Source organism: Armigeres subalbatus, chromosome 3 (assembly GCF_024139115.2).
Source record: "Armigeres subalbatus isolate Guangzhou_Male chromosome 3, GZ_Asu_2, whole genome shotgun sequence".
NCBI classification, from domain to species: Eukaryota; Metazoa; Arthropoda; class Insecta; order Diptera; family Culicidae; genus Armigeres; species Armigeres subalbatus.
Window position 1 is genome coordinate 87,645,458 of NC_085141.1, and position 27,726 is coordinate 87,673,183.

At 38.6% G+C, this 27,726-nt stretch overlaps 1 protein-coding gene across 2 annotated transcripts in view; it reads left to right on the plus strand.

The window, feature by feature from the left end:
- LOC134220426 (protein tipE-like) overlaps window positions 1–27,726 on the plus strand; it is a 170,622-nt gene that overhangs the window by 91,968 nt on the left and 50,928 nt on the right. The gene's annotated exons all lie outside the window — the stretch shown is intronic.

A 27,726-nucleotide genomic window follows, 5' to 3' on the forward strand; every position in this document is an offset into this window, starting at 1 on the left:
TATTGATTTCTGCATAGTTTCCCCAAGGTTACTCATCTACACATGCACTTACTGTAAATAATATTCATGAGGAGCCCAGCCAGCAGCTTCAAAGCAGACATTGCTGAAGATGGCTAGGTTTGAACTCCTAGACCGAAGTTTAGTATTTGATTGGTGAATTTAACATAGTAAGATTGACATTTTTGTTTTTAATAATATAAGACATACTCTTTATTATGTGTGAAGCTTCATGTTTGAATACGGTTTTCGAACAAAGATTTCCTCTACTAAGGTTTTTCCCATAATTTGCATGTATTTTACGCCGACGGTTGGTTAATTCCCACATTTCTGGACACGTATGTGCTCCAACAGCTGCAGCATTTTCATCCACGACCAAACTTTTTCGTGTGGTAATGAAAAGGTTCTAAGCCTGTTCACTGGTCTGCGGTATATATACGTCATTACTAAGGTTTGCATTCAAGCAGCGATGTTTATCCATCCTGCATCGACCGCTGATGGGGAAACACCTAGCCTTCACGCAAAAGCCGCACTTGAGCACGAAACTTTTGAACCCAACCTACGTGAAGCAAGGGGAATCAACAAACACAGCCACAGCGCAAACTATCCTGATCCACACCATTTCATCAACCTTCAAAAGTTTGCTCACACTGACAACGCATAATTTCCAATCCCACTTACTTAGGCAGAGTGTGCCTTTACTTAGTAAGGTACACCGGTATTTCACGGGTGGTGGATTGGCATGCCATCGCATCACTTCGGCACGGCTAACGAATAAAGCGAAATTATGCACTGCCACGCCATTGGGCCATGCTTCCCTTCCATTGTAGTGTTCCTCAGACGGTGCGACCAAACCACACAGTAGGAATGGCATGTGATTTTAGACATTTTCTTGGGTCTCCTCCCGCAATATGTATGTAGCTGCTACTGGTCTCACTAGAAACAATGGCTCGCACGCGAAAAAACTTCGACAAATTGGGGCTGCATGCTGAAATCTTGACCCTTGAATAAAGTAACGAATAATCTACATAAGTTTGATATTGCCTTTATTTGTGCATCATAAGGAACGCTAAAAAAACAAATAAATTTTTTTAAATCTCGTCGTATATTAGATAGACATACAACTAAAGAAGCGTAAACATTAATTGTCTTCTTTTAAATTGTTTACCGTTCGCAAGAAAGCACAAGAAAACCCAAGCACAGATCAAACGAAAATGCTCGCAATTACTTGAATGTTGAATGTGACTGAATTTGGTAACTCATAAGTTGCAAACAAATTGCGGAGCATGGGCGCTACTATGGATTAGAGGAACCATCGAAACTTTTTATGTAGACCAATCAGCTTCCTGTTTGTTCTTCTCCTTCAATCACAGAGAAATCACTTTCATACACAATTAAATGCCGTAGATACACACCTTCGCCCAATACATTATATCAAGACCTCCGATCCAGAAATTATATTTCTGAAAAGAACACGTGGCCTTTCAATAGAACGGAATTCATTATGTTGATAGTTGACATGATTTCCGTTACGGTTATGCTACGGCGAAAAATTCATCAGCTTGAGCTACTGTAAGGAGAGGCAGCAACCGTAACGCTGACCATTTTCACGGTTGCGGTAAAATTCGCCTAGAGATAAAGGTGTCCACATGTTGGGGAGGATGTGACACTGCGCTCGCTCATAATAATCTTCTTCTGTATAATAAAAATGAGTTGAGATTTTATTCCTGACGATTTAACTCGCGAATGGTTTGACCAATTTGCAAGATTTTTTCCCTAATCGATTCGTTTTGGGATCCGCAAGGTTTGTATATACAAAAAACTGGCAAATTTAACGGGGAAATGTAAAAAAACATTATAACACAATTTTGGGTCAGCTGTTGAGGAAAGCAAAACAAACGCACGGAAATTAATCTAGAGTGAGGTGCTGTAAATAGTTCATTGTGACATTTGCAACACCCAGGCAAAGCTGGGTTTCTTTCGGTAATTTCTAATAAAAAAGAATACGGCTGTGCTACGAGAGCTCCAGCATAAAAAATGTAACCAAGATTCTGTCAATAGTGCAAGGTAAGTCGCTGTTATCGGTTTCTTCGTGATTTAGGGATTTATTCTTATAAAATATATTTTAAAGATATAAAACAGTTCTGAAACTTTTAATAAATAAATGCGATAAACTGTTTCAAACCCTCAAACACTACACAGTGACTAAAATCGTGTTTTAGCACGTTTATTTAATAGTTCTTTTATTATGTAATTTAGCGTAATGTTGTTTCCAGACATTTTATCAGTAAATTAATGCGCTTCTTTGGAGGTATTCAGCTTATTTATCAATACCCCTGAAAATGACAAATTCATTTTTTCCGCATTACATAGTTTGTGTCTTCGCGAAAGTGGTAGTAAAAATTCACCTGAAAAACATTTTCGAAGATGCAAAGTTCATAATTAAATTATTTTTAGTAATTTATTACTTTTTATACCAACAAGCTTTCAACATGTTCTTCTACATATTAAGCATGCTAGCATATGGAGACGCATGGTGGTTTGGTCAATCAACTCGTTGTGGTGACTGAGACACATTCCGCTGTTACAAAGTTTCCACGTACTTTGGCTTGGTTTTTACAGAAAAACTTTGATATACCAAGACATACCGATATTATAACATATATTGAATCCTTAAAAAATTAGAATCGGCTCGATATAAAAATGTTGAATTTGTGTTGAAAAATGAGTTTCCTGTTTGCGGTTTGCTACGTGACGCTACAACACGTGTGTGTATGTGAATTTCAGAATTTGTACATTGATTCAATTATGTATACATTTCTGCTCTTTTCGTTATTTCTAGTCAAAATTGAGGTTTGCTCATCAAATATATAAAAATTATAAACGTTACAACGCTAGTCATTCTTAAAACAGGGTTGCCATGTTGATACGTCACGAAAATACGTACCACTTAATAATCAGTTTTAATGCTGATTTCCGATACATATTACAAGTAGACCAGAGTTAAAACTATATAGTGAATTATGTCTATCCCGACTGAAAACTGGCTTGTGATAAATGGCCAGGCTGAATGTTTGTGTAAAATATAGATACATATTTTTCTGTGGTGGCTAAATTAGAAAATGTGGTCAAAACAGATTACACTTACCCTACCAAGTCTAAAACACTATCTTTAAGGTTTTCGATGGTTCTTGCAATCAAATAAGAGAGAGTTTACCAAGGAGTTTACAGTAGATAGAGAGACAGTATCTCTAAAAATTAATCCGGAAAAACCTTTCAGTAATTAGTGAATATTAATATATCTTCTTCTTATTGGCATTACATCCCCACACTGGGACAAAGCCGCCTCGAAGCTTAGTGTTCATTAAGCACTTCCACAGTTATTAACTGCGAGGTTTCTAAGCCAGATTACCATTTTTGCATTCGTATATCGTGAGGCTAACACGATGATACTTTTATGCCCAGGGAAGTCGAGATGATTTTCAAACCGAAAATTGCCTAGACCGGCACCGGGAATCGAACCCAGCCACCCTCAGGATGGTCTTGCTTTGTAGCCGCGCGTCTTACCGCTAAGGAGGAATATTAATATATATTTTTATTTTATTTATTTTGCTTATTTCATCTGACTGTGTCGTCTACATGAAAACTTAAAACTAAAGGTCAGTTGATAAAAAATCTGTTTAGCCGTTGACGAAACGCGGATGAACTGATGTTGAAGTCGAATTGGTCCGACACCTCGTTGAAATGGCGGATCATAGCGACAAAGCAGCTATTGGCAGCATAATTAGTGTTATGCCTTTCTTCAAAGAGCAAATCTCGAGGTCGAAGGGATCGTGAGGGTGCATACAATGGAATTTTTTCCAACAAATCTGGCACGTCGTACTCGGATGACAGAAGTTTGGCGATGAAAACGGCTTGCGCCACGTTTCTCCGCTTATCAAGAGCATCTAGCCCCAGCAGACTACAGCGATCAGCATACGGTGGTAAATTCAGCGGGTCCGTCCATGGGAGATGGCGCAGGGCATATCGTACGAACTTGCGTTGCACAGCTTCAAACCGAGCAGTCCAAACAGCTTGATATGGATTCCAGACAGCAGAAGCAAATTCGAGTTGAGAGCGTACCAATGAGCAGTACAAGGCTTTGTAGCATAAAGGATCGCGGAATTCATTTGAGATTTTAAAAATAAAACCAAGCTGGCGATTCGCTTTGTCGATCGTAGTTGAAAAATGGCGTCTGAAAGTTAGCCTGTCATCCAACACGACGCCTAGATCTTTAACATGATCCATACGTTGTAAAGTTGTTCCTGCGATACTATAATCGAAAACCACGGTTTCGGCAGTGCGATGAAAGCTTATTACGTAACATTTTGAAACAGCCAGGACCATCATATTACGCTCACACCAACATTTGAATAAATCCAGGAGCTTCTGCAATTCTTGGCAGTCCGCCAGATTTCGAATAACGATGTATAATTTGAGATCGTCTGCAAACATCAACAGCAGGCCTCCACGCTGCAGGATAAAAGTTACGTCATTCACGAAGAGCGAAAACAGCAATGGACCCAGCGTGCTTCCTTGGGGGACTCCGGAGCCGTTCGAAAAACAATGGGATGAGTGATCTCCAATGATGACGGTCACTTGACGTTGCACTAGATATGATCGAAGCCAGTTGCAGAATGTGTGTCAGACATATATTTATAGCAATTCATGATTTAAGAAAATATGGTTTACATTATATTTCGAGTATACTGTGTCTATTATTAAGTTACGCCACTTGGGTTTCCCTGAATGGATAACAGATTGGATAATGTCATACCTGACTGGCAGAAAGGCTTTCGTTCGTGTTGTGCCTCACGGTCTAGGACTTTCAGCATTACCTCGGGTGTACCCCAGGACAGCGTGCTGGGACCTTTACTGTTTATCCTGTATATCAATGACTTGACCAACTGCCTTACCTCTGCGAAGCTTCTGTACGCTGACGACCTCAAAATTTTCAGAGTAATTCACTCTTTGCTGGATTGTGTTGCTCTACAAACTGATATTGACGTACTCCGCCGTTGGTGCGATGAAAACGGAATGAGCGAAATGTAAAGTCATCACCTTCTGCCGAATCATATCCCCAATAATGCACAGCTATACTTTTGCCGATGCTGCACTAGAGCGTGTTTCGTCGATTCGTGACTTGGGCGTTACAATGGACTCGAAATTGCGGTTCAACGAACATATTTCTGCAATAACGGCGAAGACATTCGCAGTTTTTGGATTTATTCGTAGGAATGCAGCTCATTTCACCGATGTTTACACCTTGAAAGCTCTGTACTGTGCACTTGTGAGGAGTACTTTAGAATATGCTGCCCCTATTTGGACGCCGTACCATACGACCCAAGTGATTCGCATTGAACGAGTTCAAAAGCAGTTCATCCGTTTTGCACTTCGGCACCTACCGTGGAACGATCCAATGCACTTACCTGACTATAGAGCCCGATGTCAGCTAATTAATCTGGAACTACTCTCAACTAGACGACTCACCTTCAGAAGACTTGTAGTGTATGACATCATCAGCAGTAACATAGACTGTCCGGACTTGCTCGTGGATGTACAGTTGAGCATACCTAGCCATAGCCTGCGTCACGCTGATTTACTCGCTGTCCCAACCCACCGAACAACGTACGGATACAATAATCCCTTTAGCTCCTGCCTTAGAGCTTTTAATAATGTTTGTAATTTGTTTGATTTTAATGTGTCCAAGTATTGTTTCAAATCTAGAATAAGGAACTTAGAATAAGAGTAGTCTGTACGATCCAATCGAAGACGAATAAACAATTAATTATATGATGTTTCTAAAAATTACAGCTTTGCAAAAAGCTTTTAAACTAAAAAAAGAAATTTGTGAAAAATTAAGTTATACAAATACTAACAAATTGGTGAACATCTTCAAAGGCTTTTTGATACACTGTTTACCGTTCTGAGTCACACAAACCTTTTACCACCACTGCAGTTTGGAAATATTAACTAAGGCGAGTAAAACCCTTTGCCCTTTTGCTCTAAAACAACTACCGACATATTTGTATAAGCTTTTCTATTGTCTTTTAAAACTGCCCTAAAGCATTTTTCATTGCCCAGGATTCCTTGCAGTGTTGCAGGGTGAAGGATTATACTGATTTCAAGCCCGTTCCAATCCGTAAGCTAATAACAATAAGACGAAGAGCTGTTCCGCGGTACAGATGTTCTTTGCACTGATTATTGTGTTTAGATTCCGGCTATGATCACGAGTTTGCGGTACACGGTTCATATCGAACTTGTATCCATATAACACAAGATACAAACTATCATATGTTTAATATTATTACCATAACCCATACGACACATGCTCTGCAAGAAAGTCCCACACTCAAAAAACAAATTTGGCAATTATTGTTTAAAATCTTGGCGTATACAATTCTGAAAGCTTTTTTATACAAAAAATTGTATTAAAATAATACAAATTTGAATTATATCAACCCAAGAATAAGGTTCTTATGCAGAATTGTATTAAAATCTGCCATCCGCTGGTTGGGTGATATATAATTAACAAATATGTCATACATTTGGTTATTTCCAACGGTGTGGATTTGGTGGCAACTTTATGAGTAAGTGCCATGAAAAGGGGTAACACAATAATATTTTGGTCATAACTTCTGATCTGCTTAAGTTTTTATAAGGAAATAATCGGACAGAGTTTCCCTTGCTGTAAGTAAATCGGATAAAGTTAAGGTGCCTGTAAAATAAGTGACACTGTTGCACGTTTTTTGCAAATAAAACAAAAGTATTTTGGCCCTAAATTCTGAATCCATAATTCGATCTCACTGATACAGATATGTTTCGATTTTATCACGTTCCGATTTTGTCACGCTCCAATTTTATCACGTTACGATTTCGTCAACAAAATTATTCCGTTTTTATCAACAAGAAAATTCAATATATTTTTTAGAGATTCGACCCGATAGAATGGTACTTATTACTTTTACAGGCTACTACAAGTCCTTTCTGTTCTCTAAAATGTCCTGAAGTTCCGAACATGTGATCTACCCGTTCAACCAAGTTCTAAATGATATATCCGTGCGTAACATCACAAACATTCCAGCAGTTCCATCGAGCTGGTACGATATCACTTAATTTTTTACAAGCTACAGTGGACCGTTCATGAGTTGGTGTTCCAAGACTCGATATCGAATCGTTGAACCAAATGATGCGAATCGTTGAAACAAATAATACCATAGATGAAATCAACAATGTTTTTCTAGAAAACTACAATAATGACTCGATTCACAACTATCGGCGTACTCCTGTTGCACCAGTTGCGTCTGCTTTCTCTTTTCGATCGGTACAGTGGTGGGAAGTCGTTAATGCTATTAGAACCGTCAAGTCAAATGCGCTTGGAACAGATGGATTACCAATCATTTTCTGGAAATTAGTCCTTCCTCTGGTGGTCGGGCATTTAACGTATATGTTCAACAAATTCATTGAAACGTCATTTTTTCCCGCTGGATGGAAGCATGCAAAAATCATACCGTTGAAAAAAAGCCCCACTTGAATTCCATAGCCAATCTGAGACCAATTAGCATTCTCTGTGCACTATCGAAAGCGTTCGAAAAAATCTTGCAATGGCAAATAACTGTTTTTATCGACCAAAACCGTCTACTATCAGATTATCAAGCTGGTTTTCGTAAGGGTCACAGTTGTAAAACTGCTGTGTTACGAGTTCACGATGATTTGGTGTCAGTGCTGGATAGAAAAGGTGTTGGTATTTTATTGCTCCTGGATTTTACGAAGGCCTTCGACAAAGTGTCCCATCGAAAGCTTTGTGACAAGCTCATTTCGTCGTTCAACTTCTCTGTCGAAGCAGCTGATTTGGTGGAATCTGGAATCTTACTTGTGGCATACCACAAGGATCAGTACTAGGGCCACTGCTGTTCTCTTGCTTCATCAACGTCCTAGTGTGCTAAAATATTCCTGTATCCAGCTGTTTGCAGACGACGTCGAGTTGTATATGTCTAGAATCAACGAATGTACTGGCGAACTTATCCGAAAGATGAACGAAGATCTGGAAAGAGTAGCTGAATGGTGTGCGCATAATGAGTTGTTGGTAAATCACAGCAAGAGTAAAGTTCTGCTTGTGTCTATTCGTGAACCAGGGTTTCGACTTTTCGTTTCAATGAGACCAGCGTTTTTCCGGCCAAGGGAAAATCTTTTTTCGTTGTTCATTTTGAGGATCATCTTTCACCCATCTATCTTTCTCCAGAATTAGCCTGGGAAGATGAACGAAAATCTTGCCTGTTAGATGAAAATCTTTTTGTCGTGTCCTCCACTTTTACCTCTCACTCACTTTTCGCGAGAATTATCGCAGAACAATTACAAAATTGTATGGCCGTACTGGGATTCAAACCCAGAATAGTAACAATAATAGCTGTGGGGATGCGCTCCCTCTAGCCACACCACCACGCTATCTGTATGAAAGCGCTATGCTGTTTGGTCCACATAAGCTACTACCATTTGCAATTATGGTGCCACGAAAAGACTCGAATATGAAATAAAAAGAGCAAACCAACGTTTGGCGGCAATCGAAGTGAGCGAAAAATGGTTATCACTCTCCAGGCTGTTTTTCTTTCCCGAAAAGCGATTTCTCCCCTAAAATTTTCGTGAGGGAGCATCCTGTGCTCCTGAGATTGAGTGATCATTACGAACCCTGGTTACAACCGAATCATCCCTGGCGATTCAAATGGAAGGCAAAACAATTGAATAATGTGATCGTACAAGTAATCTTGGATACATCTTCCAATCGAATCTACAATGGGATTATTATTATTATTTATTCAGACTAAGGCCGAAGTGGCCTGTGCGGTATATAAGAGTCTTCTCCATTCGGCTCGGTCCATGGCTACACGTCGCTAACCACGCAGTCTACGGAGGGTCCGCAAGTCATCTTCCACCTGATCGATCCACCTTGCCCGCTGCGCACCTCGCCTTCTTGTGCCCGTCGGATCGTTGTCGAGAACCATTTTCACAATGCACAGTGGCTAAAATCGTGTTTTGAGCGCGTTTAATTAATAGTATCTTTATTATGCAATTTAGCGTAATGGTGTCTTCGAGACATTTTATCAGTAAGTTTATGCGATTCTTTAGAGGCATTCAGTTTACTGATCAATCCCCCTAAAAGTGAGATGAAAAATTTATTTTTTCCACTTCACAACATATAAGGTTTGATTCTTCATAAAAGTTGTAGCAAAAGTTCTACTGAAAAACTTTGCCGAAGACACCAAGTTCGTAATTCCGTTACTTTTGGAGACTTTTTACGTTTTATGCGGACAAGCCATTAAAATGTGTTTTTTTATCATATCTTTTTCACTTTAATTTATACATTTTGTGCATGTTCTAGAAAGTTTTAGATAATATTAAAATACGTCGTTTGGTGACTATTGTGACTTAAAAACTTTAAAAATAAAAAAGCTATAACGGTTTTATTGGATTTTTTAGTCATATTTAATATAACTGCAATTTGACAAGGGGCAAATTGTGGCAGTCAATCTCATACACATAACAAAATACAAGTAATGAACTTTAAATTATTACCTGAACTGTAGAGTTGTAAGCGAATGTAAGGAATGTTTCATCAAAAACCATTTCCTACTATGCAAGGTAGTAATCAATCACCCTTGAAAGAGTTGATGAACTAATGCACCATGCGTCTCCATGTGCTTGGTTGCTTATACATCGAACATGCTCAAAACTTGTTGGCATAAAAATCAATAAATCTCCAAAAGTAAAGAAATTACGAACTCGGTGTTTTCGACAAAGTTTTTCAGGAGAGAATCAAACTTTATATGTTGTGAAGTGCAAAAAATAAATTTTTCATCTCACTTTTAGGGGGATTGTTCATAAGGATGAATACCTTCAAAGAAGCGCGTCAACTTACTGATAAAATGTCTCGAAGACACCATCACGCTAAATCAGATTATAAAGATACTATTAAATAAACGCGCTAAAAACACGATTTTAGCCACTGTGCAATGTGGCAAAATCTACGGTGGTTTACGCACCTTGTCCGGTACCGCTGATATGTTGTCTACTGCAACTAGGCTCAAACTTTTCAAGGCGCTGATTTTTCCACATTTCTTGTTTGGTGACGTTCTCCACGTTGCCCCAAGTGCTGCTGACATGAGACGCCTACGATCTGCTCTCAACTCCTGTGTACGTTACGTATATGATCTTAGTTGGTACGACTCCGTAACCCATCTGCAGAAAAACCTTGTTGGATGTTCACTTTCAAGACTGTACGCTCATCGTTCCTGTATATTATTACGTAGGATTTTAGAAACTCGGTCTCCATCTGTGTTGTAGGGTAAGACGGTATAACATGCCCCCCCCCCTAAGGCAACTCCTTGATTACCTTTTACTTTTCTTCGCAATTTATGCAAACTTTATGTTATTTGGTAGTCCAGGAAGTCGCAAATGCATTGTCCGTGAGTAGTCATATAAAAATATTGCAGATAACACGTAATCAAGCTTTTTTTGAAAAGTCGTGAAAAAAAGAATATCAAATAGTGCCTGAGCAATAAGCCCCACCTTAACCAAAGACGTTTCATAGCCCTTCATTAGTATTTTATCAATCCCATAATAAAAAGGCTACAAATCCTTATGCGATTGACATTAAAAAACCAACATAGGTCCATTTAAGCAGGTGTAAATTACATTTCAATATTTCCCATACAATTTGGAAGCAACTGCTGCAAGCTCGCTGCGCTTGTGTCCAGTTGGTAAGGGCATATCGTCCTGCCTACACTGGGGCGTTTTGGCCAGTGAAACATGTTTTCGAAAATCGTTACATTTTTGTAGATGGAAGCAATTTTATCATATTAACCACTGAGAAAAGTTATTTTGTAGCCCAACTTAGTGTTCCAGTGCAAGTTTTGCGGACAGTATGCCAGAGTCGCTCCAGAATATTGAGCAAACAAACATGAAAAGTTACATCAAAACTGTAACTTTTTGTATTTTGCTATTATTTTCATTGTGTAATACAAAAATACTTTCACATTCACATAGTATGATGGGTTTACAAATACTTATAGGTACCAACTGATTTTGACCCTTAATTAGTTATAGTTTTCTAGAAATCGAAGGGGGCGTTTTCGACAGGTGGGGCGCATTATACCGTCTTACCCTACTGTAAACTTTCACAATTGTAACGCCTACGTCGTCAGAACCTAATAGTACCACAAAATCGGACGCAACTCTACACAATTTTGTTTTTCGTCAGTGGTGTGGCAAACTGGAATATGCTACCAACCGAAGTGAAGCGTTCGTCGTCAGAAGCAATTTTTAAGAGGGACTGTCTGAATTACTGGAATAATTAAACTAACTATTTAGTTAAGTTAACTTACTTCATGACACCGGAAGTAGAGTTTTTAAAAAGGCTTGTACTATAAGCTACTGGATAACAAATAAACAAACAAACAAACAAACTAAAATATTTTCACGGTTATTTTGATAGTCTTTTCGAACAATTTTTCAAGAATTTCTGTTCCACATCTCAAAACCGACTGTATTGCATTTTTTCAAAACGTCATGGATCTCAGATCATTTCAATACCGAATTTTCAAAACGACTTTGACCTATCAAATGAACCAACTTTTGAATGATGTTAGATATGATATCCCAGTGAGTCCATTTAGCTTATATGACTTCAATCATCACTTGTACTAGCCAGTGCAGGCTAAAATATTCTGCAAATCGTATTGTTTTATGTAATCACCCAAGTCCGTTATACGCCTCAGCATTTCCTCAGTTATTAATTGAAAGCTTTTCTATGCCCGCCATTGCATGAGTATGTATCTTGTGAGGCATGTACAAAGGGAACACTATGCCCAGGGAATCTAAAATGTTTCAAGACGAGTTTCTACAATCCCATTTAATTCCACCACTTAATTGTACCTTGGATTGTAATTGGATTGTACAAACTCGTTTTATGACAAGTGACGACATACCAATAAAAAGCTCATAATAATTTTCTTAATCTAAAATGTTGCCCAACCGAAAATATTCTAGACCGGACCGGTTCTAACCGTGAACACCTCGTATTCCAGAAAATTGGGTGTACATTATTCCTATTGCATATATTAAGTATATACCAACACTAGGGTGGCTCAAATTAGTATGGGAAAAACTTTGTTCAATTTTTTTGATGGGCCGCCCTCTTATTCGGTTCTATTTGATGCCCTGATGCTCTGGACAAAATTTCAGCCAAATCGGTCAACGTTTGGGCAGTGCTAAACTCGTTGGAAGTTTATATGAAAAAATGTATGCAGAAACATCCAAAAACAGTAAACTGCAGCTGGACTACACAACTTACGATGAAGAGCTATGATACTCTTTCAGATCTTGGAGAATTTAATACAGAATGTTATGCAGAAAACCGCGAGAAGATTCGAGTTTGCCCGGCTAAGTTATTAGCATTTCTCTGCAGTGGGGTTTGAGCAAATTTCGTTTCTTTTACCTTTGAAAAGAAATAAATTCACCCCTACAACACTCCAGTAAAATGCTAATATCTTTGCGTAATAAACTCTAATCTTCTCGCGGTTTTCAGCATAACATTCTGTATTTTATTTTACAAGAAATGAATGAGTACCATGGTTCTAGATCTTAAATTGTGCCGTCCAACTGCAAATCACTGTTTTTGGATGTTTCTGCATACATTTTTCCATATAAACTTCCAACGAGTTTAGCACTGCCCAAACGTTGACCGATTTGGCTAAAATTTTGTCCAGAGCATCAGGGCATCAAATAGAACCGAATAAGAGGGCGGCCCATCAAAAAATTGGAAAAAGTGTTTTTTGAGCCACCTTAACCAACACAGATAGAAAAATTTGTTGAAATTTACACGAAAGTAATGCACATAAAGGGAATGCCAAAAAGAGCGTAAATTTAAACGATATTATCACCTGAATGTATGCAATTTGTATTGCATTATGTCACTTTTTATACGAATAAGTGTCATAATGCTATGTAAATTGCATACATTTAGGGCGAACTTGTTGGAAAAGATCCATGTACGCCCAGAATAGTGTAATTTTCCACGTCTTTATTATTTACGCGTCGATTACTTTTCATTATTTTTTTCTGTGAAAGGCATTGTTAACACTTTGATTGATTGACCTGGTAGATACCTTGAGCTGAACTCGAGAATGTTTTGGAGTACCTTGAACATCTAGAATTCAAGAGAATTGAGTTTGCATGCTGCGACATGCTTATTGAACCAGGTTAGGTACATATCGATGTTAATACTTTTGGTTGAACTTGGGAACGTTTTGGAATACGTGTGACTGGATTGGGTATATGTCGTTGATGAAGGCTTTGCATAAGCCTTGGTTGATTTGGTAGGTACCTTGAGCTGAATTAGAGAACGTTTTGGAGAACCTTGAGCTTCTCGTATTCCAGAAAACTGATCACTGTCTCAACGATCAAGATGATTAAAATTGATTGAGTGTTCATATTTATTAAACATGAAATATTTGGATTGTTGGTTGGTTCACCTGCAAACTGTCAGAAGCAAAATCTTCCCAAGGTTTTGGATATCTAGGTCTTTAGGGTATAGTCAAACTTGACCTCCAATATTTTTCCTGGGTAGCCGACATCCTGATCAACGTTTTTGCTGAAGATACTGGAGACCTAGTTCTCTTCGGTGATTTTTCACAGCCAATCTCCAACGCTGGGCATATATGACCCGTCCGTCCCGAAAGAGTTAAGGAGTTTAAATATTTTCAAATTATTGTTATGTTATCAACGGATGCCACTTTATCTTAGGGAACGTCCATAAATTACGTCACGCTTTTAGTTGGAGGGAGAGGATTTCTAAAAGTGTGATTACTGATATCTATTTCTAAGAAATTTCATACAAAAAGTGGGACAATGAATGGAGGAGGGATTAAGAATGGTAATTTTTTCGTAACATCATTTATGGACGTTCCCTTGATGCACCCTTTTACATTTCCTTCCATTACATTTCCTATGTCTTTTCACTAACCCTTGCCTCCCACTAGCATGTTCACGTGGTTTATGGACAGTCCCTTAGCATTTAAATATGTTAGAACCTGAAAATCTAACATTTTCCCAGCAATATATCATTTTTACTAAAATTTTAGCCTAAAAAAACGTCTTAGAAAATTATTTCGATTTTGTCACTGTTCCGATTTTATCAACTGAAACTCACGGACCGTGTTGATGAAAACGGAACATATCTGTACTTTCAATAGGAAACAATGGGACAGCATTCCCAATTCAACCTGTTGCAAGCAAGGATAAGGATAAAGCCCCAAACGCAATACAACAGAACGCCGACGGAAACGGAAAATTTGACAATAGCCCATATATTTTCTGTCAAATTTGCCGTTTCCGTCGCCGTTCCGTTGTATTGTGTTTGGGGCTCAAGTGCTTGACAAATGAATGACACACATACATACATACACACTTGGCCAATCTGCCCCTTCGGCCAACAAGCCCCGGTCTCTTCTATTCCTTAGAATCTATCATCCTAAACTGCTATTTTGATCTCTCTTATGTATTTTTCTCATTATATTTTATAATACACTGAGGTGAACCAGCCAAGAGCTGAAAGCCTCTTTAATAAAGAAGAAAATTAAAATAATACACAAGAAAGACACCATCACCCAAGCCACCCTACTAGGCGAATTATTCCTTTTTCTCATAATCCCGCGGCTACACCATTATCAACAAATTAACATTATACGTAAATAGTCGAAAACCTTGTATAATCCTTATAATTTACCCAAAGTATATGCAAGAGACTTCAACGATTTAACAAGAAAAAGCTCAAGCGACGAACTCGAGATTCAACATTCAAGCATTCACGTTCACTACACAGGCACATTTGATCCCGTCTGCTCCTAATGTCACTGCATCTCAGTTCGTTAGGCTGACATGAAAGTGCTTCTTTTTCACCTGTGCGGTGCGGCTCTATTCCGCAGGCAGTGGCGTGTTTCGCGTGACTGTCCTCTATAAGCTGCCACAAATGAACAATGGTGGAATATTTGTTATTTCATTACGATTAATGTTGTGATTGCGACGTACACTTTGCTTGGCACCGAAGTCGTCATCCTTATATTTTCTTTGTCTCTGTGTGTCACATGGCGATGACGACGCACGACGACGACGACAAAAAGGCTCCCCCTGCTCATTCGTTATCTTCTCATGTAGGGTATCATGTGTGGTATGGGTGACGTAGTCCTACGTCGTCGTTCAATGTGCGATGTTGAGCGGCAGGTTAGGAGGGTTGTCTAGTTTCATAGCCACTGGCAATGGATGAATGACATTTGATGGGTGAAAGAAAAATGTTACCTTACGTGAAATAGAATTTTGTTCTACAGTGCTGTTTCTTTGCTCGCATTATTTTTACGATTGATGGGAGGATGTTACCGTATTTGGCAAATTTGAGGCCCCTTCGTTATATTTGTGTTCTTCAAACGAACTTTTGATTATTTGGGTGGAGCATCGTTAGGTTTAAACGCGGAGGTTAGAAAGTATTCTTGTGTGTATGTTCATGCTTTAAGTTTAATATCATTTGCAAGAGAGTCAACATAATATGGAAAAGTTAACTGATATTTCAATAAAAGTCGAGTAGTGATACTATATTTCTAGCATTAGCTAAGACACTTAATAACTTTTAAATACAATGGTTGATCGTTATCACATTCAATAGTGATCAACTAGCCACTTTTCGAATGCATTTTGTTGCGAGAAAATCGATAAAGGATTTCTATATGAAAATTATATGAGACTTACATAAAAAGTTCGTTTTCGGAGTTATATGATAGCCTTTCGGTACAACTTTGTTGTACGAGAAGAGCAAAACGTTATTTGGCATTTTCTTTCTTACGTCCAATAAATCAGAGTATGTACCATAATGTATACATAAGTTCAACTCATTGAAGGCTACATAACGTTAAGCGCTGTAACACCCATTTTTATTTAGTTGTATCCCAAAAATCACCTACCCCGGATTAGCACTCGTAAATGTTCCGAATGCTAATTTGTAATGCGAACACAGAAAATCACTGTTTTTCCTCTCTCCTGTACTAGTACTATAATAAATTTTGCTACAGTCAGCTCTACCATTTCACCAATTTACCTCGCTAGCTCGATGTCTTCCTTCACTTGATATTCTCTTCAATATCAGGCAGGATACAGTTCAATAAGGTACCAGTCAAAACGTTCAGTGTGAGAGATTGCGTTGATTCAATGGTAGTAAAATCGAAATTTCATCATTATAAAACTACTAATCAGTGCAAACTAAGTGCAGGAGATAATCTTTTCACCTCATACTTCATTCCTTTTCGCTACTTTTTTCAGAAACACCCCCTTTTCCATTAATTTGCGAAATACCTAATTTCCCCATACATTTTATCGATTTCCAACTATCATTCTTTCATGTGCTCATGGTGGAAATCTCAAAACATCAGGTATCAGAACGTCGGCTCCAGCTCAATTTGGGAGATTTGTGCCATCGCCTTCACAGCCTTTCTCATCACGCACCTGACGGAAAAGGAAGTGAACAAAAAGGAAAGGAATAAAGATGGGAGAAAAATAGGAAGTTTGGGAAAGGGACCCTTAAAGAGGGCATACAACGTATACAACACGTACAAAAGCTCATAGCTCCTTACCACAACGGGTTATGAGAAACAGAATACTTTGAAGGTCCAGGTTTCTGTAGTCAATTTCACTTAGTAAGTGTTTACCAAATATTTAAAAACGCAGTTGCGCATAAACTGGGCAGTTACATATCAGATGATAAGAAGTTCCATAATCGGATTCACAACCATCACAGACAAATGATTCAATACGTTGAATATTTGCTACTCCAATACCGTTTGTGCTGAGTGGAAGCCCAAGAGCTAATCAAACGCTTCACCCAACACTTAGATGTTGGAATAGCTGGCTCAGGACCAATAAAGTCTTGTGATGCTCCAGTGCGAGCTAACTCATCAGCCAATTCGTTTCCAGCTATGGAAGAATGGCCAGGTACCCATATAAGGTGTAACGTATTAACTGAATTCAGTTCCTCAATTTGAGTTCGGCATGTGATTACTAACTTCGACCTTGAGTTGGCCGAAGCGAGAGCTCTGATAGCTGCTTGGATATCTGAACATAAGTATATTACTTTGGCCATTATGTGTTTCTGCAGTGTGGATTGCACTCCACACATAATGGCAAATAGGCAGTGCAGTGTCTACCCAGTGAGTGGGACTGTTTCAATCTTAGCTCACGCGAATAGACACCTGCACCCGCTCTACCTTCGAAGAGGGAGCCGTCAGTTTAATAAATAATGCTGTCTGACATACTTCTTTCCAAATAGCCAGATGTTCACTTATCCCGCGAGGGGATTTGTGTTGAAAATGTCCTATAAGGAAAATTACTAGCGAGTGTGAGATCACTTGAAGCGAGGACAGTTCTGTCCCAATCAACCATGGGCTGTAACAACGAAGTGTGTGTAGAACTGAGGTTTACAGGATTCTCTTCCGTGAAACCGGGACCCACCACCAATCGGTAAGTACAAGAAAATGCTTCTTGTTTGAGATGTATGTGTAGTGGGGACACGTTGAAGAGAATCTCGAGAGCAGCGGTGATAGTCGAAGAGAACGCACCAGTCATTGCACATTATTTGAAGATGGCCTAATTTAGACTGAATTGTCTTCACTTCACCTTTTTGCCACCACACAAGACATCCATAAGCTAAAATTGGTCGTACAACTGTTGTGTAAATCCATTTGATATATTTGGGTTTAAGATCCCAAGTTTTACCAAAAGTTCTCCGGCATTGGCCGAAAGCCATACTCAATGTTAGGTGTCCAGGAGAGCTTGGAATCAAGAATTAGTCCCACATACTTTACCTGACCCGTTACATTGATTTCAGAGTCAAAAAGATGTAATGGGCGAATACCATTACGGTTACGTTTTTCCGTGAAAAATACAATAGATGTTTTATTCTGATTAACCGAAAGGCCATATGCGTGACACCAAATTTCGACTGCCTGAAGTTCGTTTTGCATCAGGTCGAATAAAGTAGTAATACACAAACCGACTATCAATATTAGATAGTCGTCGGCAAATTCATAGGTAGGAAAACCGCCATTATTGAGTAATCTCAATAGCGTATCTGCAACGAGGTTCCACAAAAGTGGAGATAATACTCCTCCTTGGGGGCATTCCCATTTCCTAATCGTTGCTTGACGTAATGTCAAGTAGCGATGTTGATTTTTCAACATCCATGAATCCATTTGCTCATTATATTAGGGAGCCCATGACAACAATATGGCATCGAAAGACATGTTGTCAAAAGCACCCTCAATCCTACTTGCCTTTTCAATGCAATGGGCAGCAAAAGAATTTGTTGAAAGCTGATCTTCAAATTCTGACTCGTAACAAATCAAAATTCTTCGTAATTGGTAACTTCAATGCCAAGCACCGTTCATGGAATAATGCTCAAAGCAATTCCAATGGTAAAATTTTATTTGAAGATTGTTCTGCGGGATATTATACTATTCAATATCCCAATGGGCCAACTTTTTTTCTTCCAGTCGAAATCCTTCTACAATTGATTTAGTTTTAACGGATTCAAATCAGCTGTGTGGCCAATTGGTAACTCATGCTGACTTTGACTCTGATCACCTGCCTGTGACGTTTGAAATCTCACAAGAAGCCATTTATAATCCAATCAGCTCTACTTTTAATTATCATAGAGCTGATTGGGATTTATATAAAACGTATATCGATAGGAATTTTGATGTTGATATTCCTCTTGATACCAAAAGTGATATTGATAATGCTCTCGTAACTTTGACAAATTTAATTATCGAAGCCAGAGACATTGCAATTCCGAAATGTGAAGATAAATTCAACTCCATTATTATTGACGACGATCTTCAGCTACTGATCCGTCTTAAAAATGTGAGAAGAAGGCAATACCAAAGAACTCGCGATCCCGCGTTGAAAGTTATTTGGCATACTTCCCAGATAAATGGAAAAACGCCAAAGTTGTTCCTATTTTGAAGCCGGACAAAAATCCAGCTGAGGCTTCTAGTTATCGCCCAATCAGTTTGCTTTCTTCAATAAGCAAACTGTTTGAAAAGATTATTTTAAATAGAATGCTGGTTCATATTAATGACAATTCTATTTTTGCTGATGAGCAATTTGGTTTTCGCCATGGGCATTCAACCACCCATCAGTTATTAAGAGTAACGAATTTAATTCGGCTCAACAAATCTGAAGGATATTCGACTGGAGTTGCTCTTCTTGATATAGAGAAAGCATTTGACAGTGTTTGGCATGAAGGTTTGATTGTAAAATTGATGAATTTTAATTTTCCTCTGTACATCAATAAACTGATCCAAAATTATTTATCAGATCGCTCACTGCAGGTAAACTATCAGAATTCTAAATCTGATAGATTACCTGTAAGGGCTGGTGTCCCCCAAGGCAGCATACTGGGGCCCATATTGTATAACATTTTTACTTCTGACTTACCTGATTTACCACCAGGGTGTCAAAAATCTTTGTTTGCAGATGACACAGGTCTCTCAGCCAAAGGGCGTAGCCTTCGTGTCATTTGTAGTAGATTGCAAAAAAGTTTGGATATTTTCTCCACTTACTTGCGAAAATGGAAAATTTCCCCGAATGCTTCCAAAACTCAGCTTATAATTTTCCCACATAAGCCGAGAGCTTCTTATTTGAAACCTTCTAGCAGACATATTGTCACTATGAATGGGGTTCCAATTAATTGGTCTAGCGAAGCTAAATATTTAGGACTTCTGCTAGATCAAAAATCACATTGAAGGCCTTCAAGCCAAATGTAACAAATATATTAAGTGTCTATATCCACTTATAAACAGAAAATCAAAACTTTGTCTTAAGAACAAACTTTTGATTTACAAACAAATTTTTAGACCAGCCATGTTGTATGCTGTGCCAATATGGACTAGTTGCTGCAATACCAGAAAGAAGGCACTCCAGAGGATTCAAAATAAAATTTTGAAAATGATTCTGAAGTTGCCTCCGTGGTATAGTACCAATGAACTTCATAGAATTTCTAATATTGAGACATTGCAACAAATGTCTAACAAAATAATTTCCAATTTTAGACAAAAATCGTTGCAATCTTCTATTGCAACGATTAACTCCTTGTACCCTTAGTATAAAATAGGTTAAGTTTAGTTTAAGTTGAAAACATTGTAATTCCTACATGGTTCAATTCAACCAGAGGAAATATCCTAACTGCCAGAGGCAAAGGCAATTGAAATGTATTAATAATAACTAAAATATGACATAGCAAATAAGGATGATAGTGTTAATAAAACACGGAACACCTAGTCTAAGAGATGAATGCATGTATTAGATAATTAGCAAATAAAATTAGTTAAAAAAAAGCACCCTCAATGTCTAAGAACGCACCCAAGCATGATTTCTTTTGAGCAAATGCTTTTTCGACGTCGTAGACAACCTTGTGTAGAAGAGTCAGGGTGGACTTTCCAGATTGATAAGCATGTTGATTAACAAGAAGAAGCATGTTTGCCAAACAGTCATCACAAATGTGATGATCGATAATACGTTCTAAGCATTTCGTCCTCCTTTTGGGATAAACTTTACAGTGACATCCCGCCAGGGTATCGCAATATACCCAGTAGCATAACTGCATACTAAAAGTTTTTTCAAAACATGTTTGATATGCTCAAATCCCCTCTGAAGAAGAACGGGATAGATCCCTTCTTCCCCTGGAGATTTGTAAGGAGCAAAACTGTTAAGAGCGCATTGAATCGATTCAGTAGTTATTATTCTACGAGCCTGAGCCCAAGGCCCGTAGTTACATGAAAAGACATCAGGAACATCCGAAGATGCTATATCGACACAGTCGCTATTTGGCTTGCGAATTTCGCCAACTTGGAAATCCTTGGATCTCGCAAGAATTTTATTTGATCTACTGGCTTCACTCAAATTGGAAACATTTGCACAAAGGTTTTTCCAGCCGGATCGTTCAGCAGATCGACCTTCTTGTAGGCTTTCCGAGCCGACTTGAAAGACTCCTTCCCTGCTGAATGGCGTCTGTTCCAACTCCTTATACACTGCTTCCTGAGTTTAGCCAATTCGGAATTCCACCATGGGATTCCTCTTGAGGTTTTCACAGAACGCAAAGGGCAAACTTCTTCGAAAGCTTCCACGATGTGCAACGTTGCAGTATCAACGGCATCATCCAAGTCGATAGGAGTTTCAATGGTTGGTAGATATCCATGGAATTTTGTCGATAGCAAGTCTGTATAGGGATCCCAGTTGGTTGAACGAGGATTTCTAAAACGCAAGGTCTGTGAAGTGACATTGAAATGATCAAAGAAGATGTAGCGATGGTCATATATGGATTCCTCATCTGATACATGCCAATTCGTCAACTCGTGACTGATTCTATTGTTGCAGAGAATTATGTCTAACACTTCTGCAGATACCATAAAGGTTGGGCGATTGCCTATATTAAGTAAACCAAGTTCGGTACTACTTAAGTATTCCATCAAGCTGGAGCCTCTCAGATTGATATCCGAGCTACCCCAGATGATGTGATGAGCATTAGCATCACTGCGGACAATTAGCGGAAGGCCTTTTGAAGTGCAATAAATGACAACTTGTTTGAAAGCATCCGTAGGGGATGGTTCATCATGTGGTAAATAAACCGAACAATAGACGTATTTTCTGACGGGCGTTCCACCAGTTACATCAATTGTGACAGCACATACATCTCTGGTTGTTAGTTCAGAGATAAGTGTAGCAACGATAGCGTTGTTAACAAGCTGTTTACTGAAAGCAGCAAGCACCGGGTTCACTAGGTTACATAGGTAAAAGCTACCCTTCCGAAAATAGAGTTCCTGCACCAAAGCCGCTTGGGATTTGCAGGGTTGTTACGGAGATCCTGAAATATTTTCCGCGCCGACTAAAATCAAAACCGCGCCATTTCCACGCGACATGAAATCCATTTCCGCGCCAAATCCGCGCGATCCAGAGCTAAATTCTAAGCATATACTAATACATGTTAAGGCCACTCCTGATGGAATCCAAGTTCCAAAGTGCTCGCGTTTTCGGGGTCACACCACTCGATTCAGCCGCGGCGCACAACTGTCATTTTTGTTGATTTAGCTTTGCTGCGTCGCAGCATGCGTGAAATAATAAAAATGACAGTTGTGCGTTGCTTCCGTATCGAGTGGTGTGCCCCCGAAAACGCGAGCACTTTTAAACTTGGATTCCGTCAGAAGTGACCTTAAATATCAATTTTTGTATAACAATTTATTGAACGTCTTTTCTTCAAGTTCGTTTTTTTGCAACATATGTTTGTATCAAAATGCTAATAGGACTAATAAAACCGCGGTAAGTATTACAACCCTTCTAAATGGCCTTATTCACCACTAGAAGTACTGAATCTAAGGGAACAAGAACTAAACAGTCAAAACTATTTGAATAAGCACCGCTTTTTCGGATTTGCTTTTTGTTCCGTTGGTCAGAGTTTTTTTTGTTGATAGAACTTTATAGAATTCGGCACAAGATACGTTGATATACAAATGAATGTTAAGGCCAGATTTGATCATAATTGATTAAAGATAAACTTGGCAAATATTAAAAAATCTGCCAAAACCGCAATTTCTTCTGAAGTAATTAATTATGCAACGTTGTAATTAACTGTAATTAATAAGGTAATTAACTGTATAGGTAAATAAAGTAGGCAAATAAGATTAGATTAGGTACCTAGCTTAGTATAAATAGTGTAAGTTGCGATTGTTTTCTTCAAGTTGAGTCAAGTACGAGACACTGAAAACGACCACACAGTTGTGCTCGAAATACGTATATGCAAAGATATCGAAATAATTGGTGGAATTAAATGGAGAGTGCTAAACTCGTCTTAGACGGTTGAACGTTGTTGTAGTTATTGATCACCAGACAAATTTCGGAATTTCCAGAGGAATATTTTCAGAAATTTCATTGGAAATCCGGCAGAATAATTTGCGTAAACTCCAACAGAAATTAGTCGTTATTTTTCCTTCAATTCTTGTAACAAGCTTTTCTAAAAGTTCATGCAGATTTTTTTGGGCCATTCTTACTGGAATTTCATCCAAAAACTTCAAGAACTTTATTTATAGAAATTTATCATGCGTGCACAGATTCATCCCAGAAATTTCTGCGAGTCATCCTCCGAAAAATCTAGCGGAAATTTTCAGGGAAATGTTTGCAGAAATCCAACTGCCCTTGGATCTGCTGAAGTGTCTGAAGTCAAATTGTCTGTGGAAATTTTTCCGAGAACATCTGTGAGAATTCCTCCGAGTATTCTTAGAAAAATTCCCCTGGGTAATTATTCTGCAATTCATTCGGGAATTTTGTTGTGAGTTCAAGTAAATTCTACAAAAATAACCTGCGGAAAAACTTCAGAGCTTACTTGCAGAAACTGCGGAAAACTTACTGCGGAAAAACTCCCGGTGCAATTTTTGAGCATTTATTACAGAAATTTCTGTGATCATCGTTATAATCCTTTTGTAAATTCAAAGCGGCATTCTTTTGAAAAAAAATCCTGCAAAAATTTCTGAAGAATGATATAAAATATATTGTGCTGAGTGGTTCATCGTAAAAGAAATAACCAATCAGAAACTGACAAACATCTTGGAATTACAAAGAAATTGACAAGATGAAAATGGGTGTTTATGTCCTTCAATAGACATGGTTTGTGTGCGTCGTGTTTTAGAATGGATTAAAAATGACAACAAGTGACGTATCTCTCATCATCTTCTTCTTCTTCTTCTTCTTGGCATTACATCCCCAAACACTGGGACAGAGCCGCCTCGTAGCTTAGTGTTCATTAAGCACTTCCACAGTTTTTAACTACAAGGTTTCTTAGCCAGGTTACCATTTTTGCATTTGTATATCATGAGGCTAGCACGATGATACTTTTATGCCCAGGGAAGTCGAGACAATTTCCAATCCGAAAATTGCCTAGACCGGCACCGGGAATCGAACCCAGCCACCCTCAGCATGGTCTTGCTTCGTAGCCGCGCGTCTTACCGCACGGCTAAGGAGGGCCCCTCTCATCATAACATTTGTTTAAAGAATGCTTGAGAGTGTAATAATGTTCATAACCTTGAAAAGTAAATTTGTTCTCAACAGCATTTGCTAATGAAAATAAAACCCATCTAGATAGACACAAAACTAATTTTCAAATAAACTTCCTTAGATTTAGCATTTTATTTATTAAATTTCCGACTAAAACTAAATCCGCGCCAAATCCGCGCGAAACCCTAAAATCGTTATGTAAATCCGCGCCAACTCGCGAAATCCACGTAGTCGTAACAACCCTGGATTTGCCATTTTGGTTAAGTCTACTAAGATTAATCGTTGCTATTCTTTTATGCTGAAGATTGATTTGAGCTATCCTAACTGTAGCCATTGCGAATTAAAATCATACACTCCACAACTTCAACATTTATCTGAACAACAACGATGAAACCAAGTCGGTACCGTATCAAGAACGTCAAAGACGAAACACAGAGTAAACTGTGAAAATCGCATAAAGAGAGTCCATTTAGGTAACAATTTGATGAAAAACTAAATAAAAACATACTCATAATCCCAACCTCAAGTTGAGATTGAATAAGAGTAGCCGATTATTTTGGAGAAGCAAACAGTCAACTACGCCATAGCTCCGGTTAGCGCAGTAAGGGCTCAAAAATGTGAAGGGTGCCCTGGTGCTTCACAGGCTCCGTTAGCGTTTGGGTTTTTATTAGACCTTCCTAACCATCCATTCGTAGGCACGGTAAGCATAAAGCCGCATCACACCAAGAATTAGGGGTCACCTATATGACTTCTACCACTGGAACAGGCAATCTGTATAGTTATTCTTAGCCAGACAACCGGCTGCCGACACCACACGGCTATTTAGGCCTTTCGTGGAGAGAAGTTGACATTGACTTTACGTCAACTCTCAGTGTGGCCGAACAGCCATTTCCGAATGCTGATTTGTAATGTGAACACAGAAAATCACTGCTTTACCTCTCTCCTGTACTATAAGAAATTTTGCTACAGTCAGCTCTACCATTTCACCAATTTACCTCGCTAGCCTGATGTCTTCCTTTACTTGATATTCTCTTTAATATCAGGCAGTCAAAACGTTCAATTTAAGAGATGGCGTTGATTCATTGGTAGTAAAATCGAAATTTCATCACTATAAAACTATTAATTAGTGAAAACTAAGTACAGGAGATTATCTTTTCAACTCATACTTTATTCCGTATCGCTACTTTCTTCTGAAACACCACATTTTCCATTAATTTGCGAATTACCTGATTTTCCCATAATTTTTATCGATTTCCAACTTCCATTATTCCATGAGCTCATGGTGGAAATTTCAAAACATAGAGTAGCAGGTTTAACAAATCATATAGAAACGCCGGTATCGCCACTTAGTGACTAGTACCGTAAACATGGTGCACGGAAAGTTGTTGTCTATACTCTTTTCACTGCTGCTGTCAACTAGAAATTTCATTTTAAAAAAAACAGTCGGTACCTCATTGATTTATAATTCCTTGATATGAAACATCATACCTGTGCATTTTTTCTCTGTTCTCACTATCATAGGATTTGCGTTTTTTGTACCAATGTTCAATATTGAACCCGAAAATGTTGTTTAATTGCTGACTATAAACTACTGTAGAATCGGGATCACGTCAAAACGTGAAATGTAAAGCTGAATTTTATTTGCTAGACCCACCAAGCAGGTTAAATTGGAAATTATTCCACATATCCAGCAAACAATGATACAAATTGTGCCACTACAAAAGGGTACCGTTTCCATTTTCCCAGCGGAATGGAAAATTTAATGAAGCATCAAAATACAATAAATGTTTCAGCAATCAAATTTATCAGCAATTGCAGCGAAATCCACCCATCCCACGCATTGTGGCATGATGAAGTGCGATGCACTTTGTCGATGTTGCTTTTCGTTTCTCTGCGGACTCCGTGCAGTATGGTGCGACTGATAACAATACAGCTCATCAAATCCCATGTACAGTGTACATAGTGAGGCACAGCAGAAATGTGTTCTGTGCTGCTTATGTGTTCTTCTCATTATTTCCCTCTTTTTTGTGGAACTACGTTCCTACTGGGACATAGTTTGTCTCCGCCTTTTTCGGATATGTGGTGAAGTTAACTAAGTTACATAGATCTTCCTATATTTCATATGTTTATTATATGTTATTAATTGAAAATTGGGGAAGCTTTTCCTTTAAAAATATTTATCAGTCGAATGAGAACTGAACTCAGTGTCTCCAGTCATATTGGCAGAGTTTTTGCTGTAAAGTCCAATGAGAGTCTCTCTCGCATTAAATATATTTTTCACGTATGAATGAAATGGATCTATCCATGTATGGCTTAGCCTGGTACAGTAAGCCTATATAGAAGTGACTCAAAAACAAAAGATCATGTCGGGCCTGCCTGTTCTTTCAATTCGAGTTAAAGCTATTGTTACGAATTTCATTTGAAGCTCATGCCAATATATCATTATACTTAAAACGCCTTTTTTCAGATGGCTTCTTCTACTAGCTTGGAAGGCTTCTTCCAGAAGCTTTGAAGGCTTCCTCCAGAAGCTTTGAAGGCTTCCTCCAGAAACTTGAAAAGCTTTATACAGCAGCTTGCTAGGCTTCCTGTAAATGCTTCAAAAGCTCTCTCCAGAAGCTTCAAAAACTTCCTCCAGAAGCTCCAAAAGCTTCATTCAGAAGCTTGGAAGACTTCTTCCAGAAGCTTGTACTTGAAGGCTTCAAGACTTCCAACACAAGCTTGTAAGGCTTGCTCCAGAAGCTACGAAAGCTTCCTTCAGTAGCTTGAAAGGTTCCCTCCAGAAGCCTAAAAGGTATTTATGGACCAACAGGTCTGTGCCACAAAAAGGGAAAGAATAAAAGGCTTCCTTCATATTCTATTACTTCACATCATTAACATATGGGGCTGTCCATATACCACGTGGAAAGATTTTGGTCAGTTTTAGAGACCCCCGTCCCGCAGCGTGGTATATGGACGCCCTATATGTAATTTTGATCTGAAATTATGAATTTTGATTAATTCACATGAGCAACGATCCGATGTGAATTGTTACGTCCAAAATATAAATTTAATTATTCATGAGCCGGTCTATTGTTGTGGGGTCGTCAAATGGGACGACGACAACATCCACTACCACGGCGACGACGATGACGGTGGTCCCTCAGTGGGCGTTGTTGCATGCGTCCCGGAATGCCTCAAGGCTAAATGGATTCATTGTTGAAGTTTGTTACGACTAAAGCGATTAAAGCGGAATGAAGTTGATTCCTGTTGTTCGACGTAACACTTTGCATGCAAGGCCTTTGTTAGGGATATGAGCTTTGAGCTTTCGAACGATTTCATACCTCGTGATCATATAACAAAGCGGGAAGAAAGTCTAGGGATTCAGCAGAAATAAGTTCAAACACTTGAAAAAAACTAATCAGATTTCTTTAAAACATTTTTTGCTCGATATAGGTGGATTTATTCTTAAGTTTGGGTTCAAATGTAACATTAACCTTCAACAGGTGATTCGAAGTTCATCTTGGTGCTATGATTGAATCTGATTTTGCTTTTGAAATTTGTCTTCGTCGTTGGTCC